This window comes from Phascolarctos cinereus, unplaced genomic scaffold (assembly GCF_003287225.1).
Source record: "Phascolarctos cinereus isolate Bilbo 61053 unplaced genomic scaffold, phaCin_HiC Scaffold_1;HRSCAF=81, whole genome shotgun sequence".
NCBI lineage: Eukaryota > Metazoa > Chordata > Mammalia > Diprotodontia > Phascolarctidae > Phascolarctos > Phascolarctos cinereus.
In genome coordinates, this window is record NW_027555514.1 from 151,755,528 (window position 1) to 151,764,035 (window position 8,508).

The window sequence follows — 8,508 nt, forward strand, 5'->3', positions numbered from 1 at the left end:
GATGCTCTCAAGGTCTCTTTGAAGAAGTTTGAAATTGATTGCGTGAGTTGGGAGTTGCTGGCAAAGGACTGCCCAGAAAGGTGTAGCCACATCAGAAAAGGCTCTAGGCATTATGAGCAAAGCAGAATTGAAATAGCTCAAAAAAAAAAAAGATGAGATATACAAATTTAGAGAATTTACCCCAAAGTTTTCACATGGACTATTTGTGCCTGACCTGTGGTTATAGCATTATGAGCTAGTATTGGTCTGATCAGCCACAGTCAGATACACTATAACTTGATTCTTACATAATGATATCATGTTGGTCCTCTTTGAGAATGAAGGACAACAGCCAACACCATCTATGTTCAGGACCTCCTGCCTGGAATACTGCAGCCAACTCCAATCCAGTGTTCCTGTCTCCAGTCTTCCCCACGCCACTTCACCTGTCATCCAACTGTCAATTTGATATTTCTAACCATACCACTGCTTTGCTCAAAAAACTTCAGCATTGAGAATTCTAGTCCAGATGTTTTCCAGAGCTCCCACATCAAGGAAAAAGTACTACAAACATACAAAATGAAGCAGTTCAAGTAGCAAGGAACCACAGACACAATTACCAGGGAGTTTCTTCTATAAAGTATAAGAAATCTTGGAATGCAAGTCTTTCCCAAAAGGCAAAAGACTTTACAACAATAATAATTTACCCTGAAAAGTTGAGTATAATCCTTCAGGGGAAAAATGGACTTGTAATGGACTTTCAAGCATTTCTGATAAAAAGACCAGTGCTGAGCTGAGACTTTGAAATTTAAACACAAAACTGAAGAGAAACCTAGAAAGATAAGTTTAACTGGGCAATTAAAAAGGCATGTATGATGACAGCATACTAACATTCTAAAATGGGGAAAAGAAACAAGAGTCCCTTCTGAAATTTATGAATTCAAAGATATTGAGAGAGTTAAAAAGGAAAAAAAACCTGAGTGTATTGGTATTGTTTTGAGGATTTTACCTCTTAAATAGCAAAAGATAAGGGAAAGTAAAAATGACTACACTGGTATAAAAAGAAGAAGGGTGTGGACCTAATTTTTCTCATAATTATGATATGTAAAGAGTATACAGGCACTGAAGAAGAAGTGAGGGGAGAAGGTATCAAATGAACTTCACTTTCATTGAAATTGGACAAAGGACAGTTGAACACACAGAGCTACATGAAAACAGAGAAAGAATTGGATGTAGAAATACATCAAACTGAACAAGGAATCAAGCAGGGCTGGGATGAAATGTGAAGAGGGTAGATAATATTGGGAAGTTCATAATCATAATTAGAACAAAATTGTTGATCCTCAAACAGGTTTTAAAAGGAAAACAACATAAAAAGGAAAGCAAAAAAGTGGAATCCTAGGGGGTCTCTGGTCAGTTGGGGAATGGTAGAACTAATTGTGGCATGTGAAGGTGATGAAATTTGTTTTGCCATGAGAAATGCCAAAGAAATATTTTTAGGGAATCCTGGGTAGCATGAACTGGTGTAGAATGAAGTAAGCAGAACCAGGAGAACAATTTATATGATCTCGACGTCATGGTAAAGAAGAACAGTTTTGAAATACTAAGGGCCCTGATCAATGCAGTGACTTGAACCATGTACCCAGAAGCACTAAAGTGAAGCATTTTACCCACCCATTCACAGAGGAGTGATTGACTCAAGGTGCAGAAAGAAATGGTGCATTTTTGGACAGGGTCATCATGTGGAGACATTTTGTTTCATGATGCTTATTTCTTAAACAGGTTTGCATGGTTCTTTCTGTCTCTGTCTCTGTCCCTCTTTTTCTCCCTCTATTGGGGGTGGGGGTGGGGAATGATTAAGGGAGAGAGAGTTAGTAATACTTTAATATAAATCCATTAAAACATTTTAAACATGCAGTTTTTCTTTAATCCCCAGTACCTAACACAGTGCCTTGCATTCATTACTCAATGTTTGTTAAATTGAGCATCCCATAGTTATGTTATATTAACATCTTACTTTAAACACCATGGAAGCAAAATGCATTAATTTTTGTTTTAAAATACGAGATATGTAAAAGTTGTATGGAGGATATAATTGTGTGTTATATCCTAAGTGTACATATATTCATCTCTGGCTCAGTCTTTACTTCTTTGTTTTATATCACCAATTATCAAGAAAAAACGTATTTTTAATAAAAGTCACCTAAGAATTATTTTGATACACTTGAAACAAACTCATATCAACACCATAAACCAATGCACAAACTACTTGTGGTTATCTTAACAGATTAACTAAAATAACTGGGAAATATGAACATGACAGAATCTGAGTTCTCATTCATTATTGTTCTCTGAAAAGGAAGATGGATACTGGGTATTATGGTTACTGTATTGTACAGTACTGGACTGTGGGCAGATTGTTGCCCTTGAACTGGAAATAATTGACTTGCTACCAAAACATGGTGCTGAAGTTGCAAACTGAGATGCTGTTGGACACACATTTTTCTAACCCTGCAGCACTGAACTCATTTTTTTTTCTTTCAACAAGGTAAAGTGGTAATAGTTGATAGAGCTGAAGGGTTATAAAACCAAATTATGATCTCTTCAGTCCAGTATTTCTTCCTGTGTTCTGAAAATGCATACTTTCATAACTTAGACTGCATGCACATGCATACAAACCCTTTAATTCACAGCAATATGACAGCCATAGGTGCCAGGCTTATCCAATTTGCAGATGATATAAAGCTGGGAGGAATAGTTAACATGTTGGATAACAGTAAGAATTTAAAAATATTTTGACTGGCTAGAACAATAGTCCAAATATGATATAATTGAACTGAATAGGGATAAATACAAGTTCTCCACTTGAGTTTGAAAAAGTCAGATTTATAAGCACAAGATGGGAGAGGTGTGATTAGAGAGCAGTTCAGAAAAAAGAAAATATTTGGTGGTTTTAGTGGCTTGCAATATCAATATGAGTGTTCAGTGTGATGTGGCAGCCAAAAAAAGCTAATGCAGTCTTAGGCTTCATTATGACATGCCATGTCCAGGATCAAGGCAGTTACAGTCCTATTGTATTCTACCCTGCTCAGATGACTTATGGAATGTTGTGTTGAGTTTAAGAAGTGACAGGAATGGTGAGTGGAGTCATAGGGGAATTGAATGAAATGCCTTTTTCCCTTAGAAATAGAACTATTGATTTGATTATGATTTCCATAGGAAACAATGGAAGGAAAGTGGAGAAGTCGTGTTGTACTTATGTGGTGGCAGGGATTATGGCAGAAAGAAGTTGACCCCCAGGACAGGGTCTCTGGCAAACTAAAGATTGCAGTGAGACAGGGTGAATATCAACAAGATGGCCAGATTACAATGTGAAGCATGTTTAGTGCTTACTAGATATAGCCAAAGATGTGAGTTTGCACTCATTTACCAGTCAACATGACATGACCACCAGGATGGGAGTTCCAAAGATGAGTGGGTTAAGACAGTAATAAGGAAGTGTATTCAGTGACCCCCCCCAAACTCTCATCATGCCTCTTGGCTCCCTGTAGATCTGGGTTCCATAATTTTAGAAAGAAGTATTCTGAAGAAGGGAACAATTATCCAGAACACAACCAACACCAACCATGAACCACTACGCTTAGGTAAGCCTGAGACCCTCAGGAAAAGCAGAGACCCCCAGGTCACTGACCCTGTTTCTAACCCAGCCTATGAAGTCATTATTGAGAGAAGCAACTCTTGTAAAGAAAGGGTCCGCCATCCTCTCTACCACCAACACCAAGGTCAGGCAAACCATTTTAGCCAAAGCAATAAGACATTGTGAGGGAGAGACAGGAGGTGGCATGTGCTTGACAGGTCAAACCACCTTAATGACCAACTCCCCTTTGACCTTTGTGGAGGCAACCAAAGAACCTAGGACAAGTAGTACCCTTCCTACCACTGATTCTGCTTCTAACCTAGCCCCTGAAGCTATCATTCATGCAAGCATGCAAGCATTGGAAAGATGCTAACTATCTCTGCAGGTGCTTGAAGTCCTGTGAATGGGAATACCTTCAGACCGCTAGCCCTGCTTCTAGTTCTTGCAGCCATAATTAAAGGGAAAACCTCCCTGCCACCACTGATATCCATCACTGACCACCTGCTACTGGACAGATAAGCCTAAGAACCTTTGAAAGAGTAGCACCCCAGATACCACTGTCATTTGACTTTGCACAACTTCTTTGGGCTTCAGTTTTCTTAATGCTATGATGAGAAGGTTGCATTGGAGGGGCCGGTAAGATAAGAATCCTGGGAACAGCAGCTCCCTTAGATGACCTTCTTTCTAGTGCCTTCCCTCTGCTGATTATTTCCAATTTATCCCTTCTATAGCTTGCTTCTACATAGTTGTTTGCATTTTGTCTCCCCCATTAGACTGTGAGTTCCTTAAAGACAAGGACTGTCTTTTGCCTTTCTTTGTTTTCCCAGTGTATAGCACAGTGCCTGGCACATAGTAGGTGCTTAATAAGTGTTTATTGACTGCCTCTGTGCCTGCTTCCCACCTGATTCCTGAAGCCATGCTCCAAGGAAGCAATCTTTGTAGACATGTGACCTCCTCAGAAGCAACAGCTACAGAAGCTTGGGAATAGACACTTCTCACCACCAAAATCCAGTGTTGCCAAATGGCTCTACGTTAGAAAATATGATTTTATTACTGGAAATGATATTAAAGAAGATCCATTACCATCTATACCCAAAGGACTACAATGCCTTCCATCTGATTTTCTATATGTGTTTTCTTTCCTTCTAGAATGTGAGGTCCTGAGGACAAGATCTGTCTTGCTTTTCTAATTGTATTTTTGGTGCTTAATAAGTTGTTTTGTTTGTAATAAATAATTAGTAAATAATCTTAAATTCATTCATTTCACACAAGATCCCTCACTAATATGTAAGAGGGCCAGTTTTCTCCCCTAAGGAGATGAGAGGGGGTACAGGGAAGAGTCTCATTCCAGCACATTCAATTAGTTTCCCATTTATAATGCAGTCAGGGAATCGCCAATTAGTTCAAAAGCGGGAATTTTCCAATTTGTAAAGTTCTAGATAGTGGGATTCTAGAGAAAGAGCTGGACAAGGTTACCGGCAAGGAAGAGAAGATATTTCTAGAGTAGTAGTTCCACAAGCTACTTTGTGTTCCAGTTTAAGTTTCAACGTTAAGTCTCATATAGACCAAACATATTTATAGTAAACCTTTTTGTATAGTAACATTGAATTGGAAGCAAAATATTTGACCACTGGTTGGGTGTAGAGGGCCGGCTTTGGGGAGTTGGAGGGCTTAGGCCAGCCCGGGTCTTACCTGTAGGTTGTACTAAGCCTGACAGCTGTGAAACTCAGGATGTCGGCTCACCAACCCCCTGTTCTGTCTCTTGAGAATAGGATGCAGGAAGGGAGGAAACGGATGGGGTACAGGAGAGGACGCAGGAAAGAATGTAACAGACAAGGTACAAGGAAGTCAGGAAATCACTTAATTAGATTTGTACTTTTCATGAATAATAATGTTACTATTGCTTGATCCAGTACTATATAAGCCTGAGCCCTCAGATCAATAAACAGAGTTTGTTCTTTACTGCTCTCACCTGGCCCGTTTTCTTTTATGATTTTTTACAGGATGGGGCTCTCTGGGTAGGAGAGGGAGGAAATATTTTAAGGAATAATAGGAAATGAAAGTGATGAAAACTAAAGTATATCAATAATTTTAGAAAGTAAAATGAAAATGCTGTACTAACTATAGAGGATAGCCCCCATCCTTCAGGCTTAAAATTCTGTGAAATGAGCCATTCTACAAATTTTGCCTCTTTGGCTTTTAACCATTTTACAAAGTGCATTCTGTAAGAAATACTAAAAATTCTAGCCTGTTTATATTAATAAAACATGTTGTTACCTATGAACTTCCATTGCTTGTGTAATCTTCAAAAGAATTATCCCAGGGGTGGAAATTTCTTATGCTTGATCACAGCCCAAAGATAATTTGGCCTTGGAAAATGAGAACAGCATATCATTCATCTTTGAGCAACTGTATGTAAAAATGAAAAACAAATAACTACACTTGAAATTTTCCATGTGTCTAATCTACAGTAAAGGAAGATTCTCTTGATCATGGCCATTTGAAATATGTCCTATAAACCACATTTTTAAGGAGGGTGTGGATTCCTACCCTCTCTTCCCTCCACCCCCAACACAGACTCCACCTCTTCTTGCTAAACTTACACTTCCATCTTGCCAGAGGGGAGGGTGGCCAAGGTCATTCACTACTCAAAGTCTCATTTCCTGCTGAACAGAGCCCAGTAAATAACTCTGTACAGATTCTCAAAGCATAACTGATGGGATCTAAGGGCCCAAACACACACTATTGTGGTGCTGTCTCTGCTTCTGCCACTGCCCTCTGGAACACAGTGGTCACGCCCCTTTTTTGGACTTGAGAGCCAGGATTAAACACTGTGCAGGGTACAATGTGGAATCCATTTCCTCCTGAATTGAAGAAAGTCACAGAAATTGCTTAAGGGCATTAAATAAATTATTTACAGAAGAAAGTTTATGAAAATATAGCTCTTTCCTTCTCCCTCTATGAGAGGAGAGAGTACAGAAGGTACTTAAATTCTTGTCCCCTTCTTTGGGAAGAAGACATGATGTTTTGGACATGAGGCGGCCATGTAGTATAATAGAAACAGTACTAAACTTGGTGTTAAAGCATCAACTCTGCTTCTTACTAGTCATATAACCTTGGATAAGTCACAACTTCTCTTTGCCTTGATTTCCATAACTGTAAACCTAGGATAATGTATTTATGCTACTTATTTCATAAAGTTATGTGAGTCAAATAAGCTATTGTACATAAAGTACAGTTGTATATAAAATAAATAAATAGTATATTGTCTATAAAGTATTATGTTGAGAGAAATTATTATTAATCAATGATTTCTGTAGTCCTCATTTCAAAAGTTCAGTCATTTGAAGTACATTGCTGATAATGAGATTGCATTAATTTTCTTAACAATCTTGTTCAGAGGGGCCGCTAGGTGGGGCAGTGGATAGAGCACAGGCCCTGAAGTCAGGAGGACCTGAGTTCAAATGTGGCCTCAGACCAAACACTTGACACTTACTAGCTGTGTGATCCTGGGCAAGCCACTTAACCCCAATTACCTAAAAAAAACAAAACAAAAAAAACCAATCTTGTTCAGACCCCACCTAGGTGGGGAAGTCATTGTACTCTACTCAGGTTTGGATAGAGATGAATAGGGATAAATTCTTTGAATAGATTGCCCAAGGCGGGGAGGAGGTGGCTAATTTAGAAGTAAATAACTTAATCGAAGTTCATTAGAATAAGTCCAGCCCCTCATTCTAATATTCATTCTCTCATTCATTATTAATCAGAATTGATTGCCACCCTGAGGAACACCTTTTCCTTCAGAGCATATAAGCCATGAGGCCACCACCACGATTGTCTTGGGTATTCAAGAGTGCCATTGACTTCTTTTTATTAAAATGCTGGTATTAGTAATAAAATGACTAATTACCCAGAAATTGTGTCTCTCAACATTTTTAAACATCACGGTATATGAAGACTGTAAGTAAAAAAAAATGTAGAAAGCACAAAACACAGCAAAGTCACAAAGTGGAACTTACCTGAGTGGTGGCCTCAGAAGGAGAAAGTACAACTCTGGGAGCTTCCTATGTTAATTTAATAGTCATGCTGACTAGTGATAAACGCACTTATTATTCACCTATGTGGAGGAACAATCTGAATTGTTTTCATAGTGTCATTGTGTGAGCCTGTAACGTCCTCGTTATTTGAGGAGGGCTGCCTGGGGCATACTCACCTGCAGTCTTCGGGCAAACCCGTCTAACGTCTAACGAGAAGGAGTGGAGTCGACAGAGAGGTGTAGTTTCAAATGGTTTATTCAGCCGTTAGCTCAAGTAAGTAAGTACCCTCCCGCTGGTCCTGCCTTCAGCGTTTTATATCTTTGACTCATAGGAACTTACTCCAATGTAACAGTGAACAAAGCGACAAAGTTTACATATCTTTACTCAGGTAAGTTCCACTTTGTGACTTTGCTGTGTTTTGTGCTTTCTACCTTTTTTTTACTTACAGTCTTCATATACTGTGATGTTTAAAAATGTTGAGAGACATAATTTCTGGGTAATTAGTAGGCAACACTGAGAATTTTTCTCACGCAAATACCAATCAAAGTATCAACAAGTACATTTCTTTGCAACGTTATCCTGACTGTGTCCTTCTCCCTTGCTGTTCCCATAAAAACACCATGTACTTCTCGTTCCTGGAATGTTCCCAGTACTTGATACATGAACTAGCAATACTGGATATATCTTTGTGCTAGAGCTGACTGTGCTTGAGCTAGCAACATTGTTTTATAGTTTGAGCTCGCCTAGTGTCACAGTTTTGCTGACTGGGAGGTGCAAAGTCCACGGACAGAGAACCAAGCCAGGATATTCTGCTCATGTACTAACACCCGAGAGGGGCCTTCGCCCATCAGTGAA

At 39.0% G+C, this 8,508-nt stretch overlaps 1 long non-coding RNA gene across 1 annotated transcript in view; it reads right to left on the reverse strand.

Moving 5' to 3' along the window:
* The window catches only part of LOC110206950 (uncharacterized), a 28,757-nt gene extending 20,688 nt beyond the window's left edge, over positions 1-8,069 (reverse strand). Inside the window, exons 1-2 of the long non-coding RNA XR_002324039.1 lie at positions 7,830-8,069; positions 5,894-5,985 (exon numbers count right to left, since the gene is read on the reverse strand). This is a non-coding gene — a long non-coding RNA (uncharacterized LOC110206950). The remainder of the gene's footprint in view (positions 1-5,893; positions 5,986-7,829) is intronic.
* Positions 8,070-8,508: the final 439 nt, after the last annotated feature.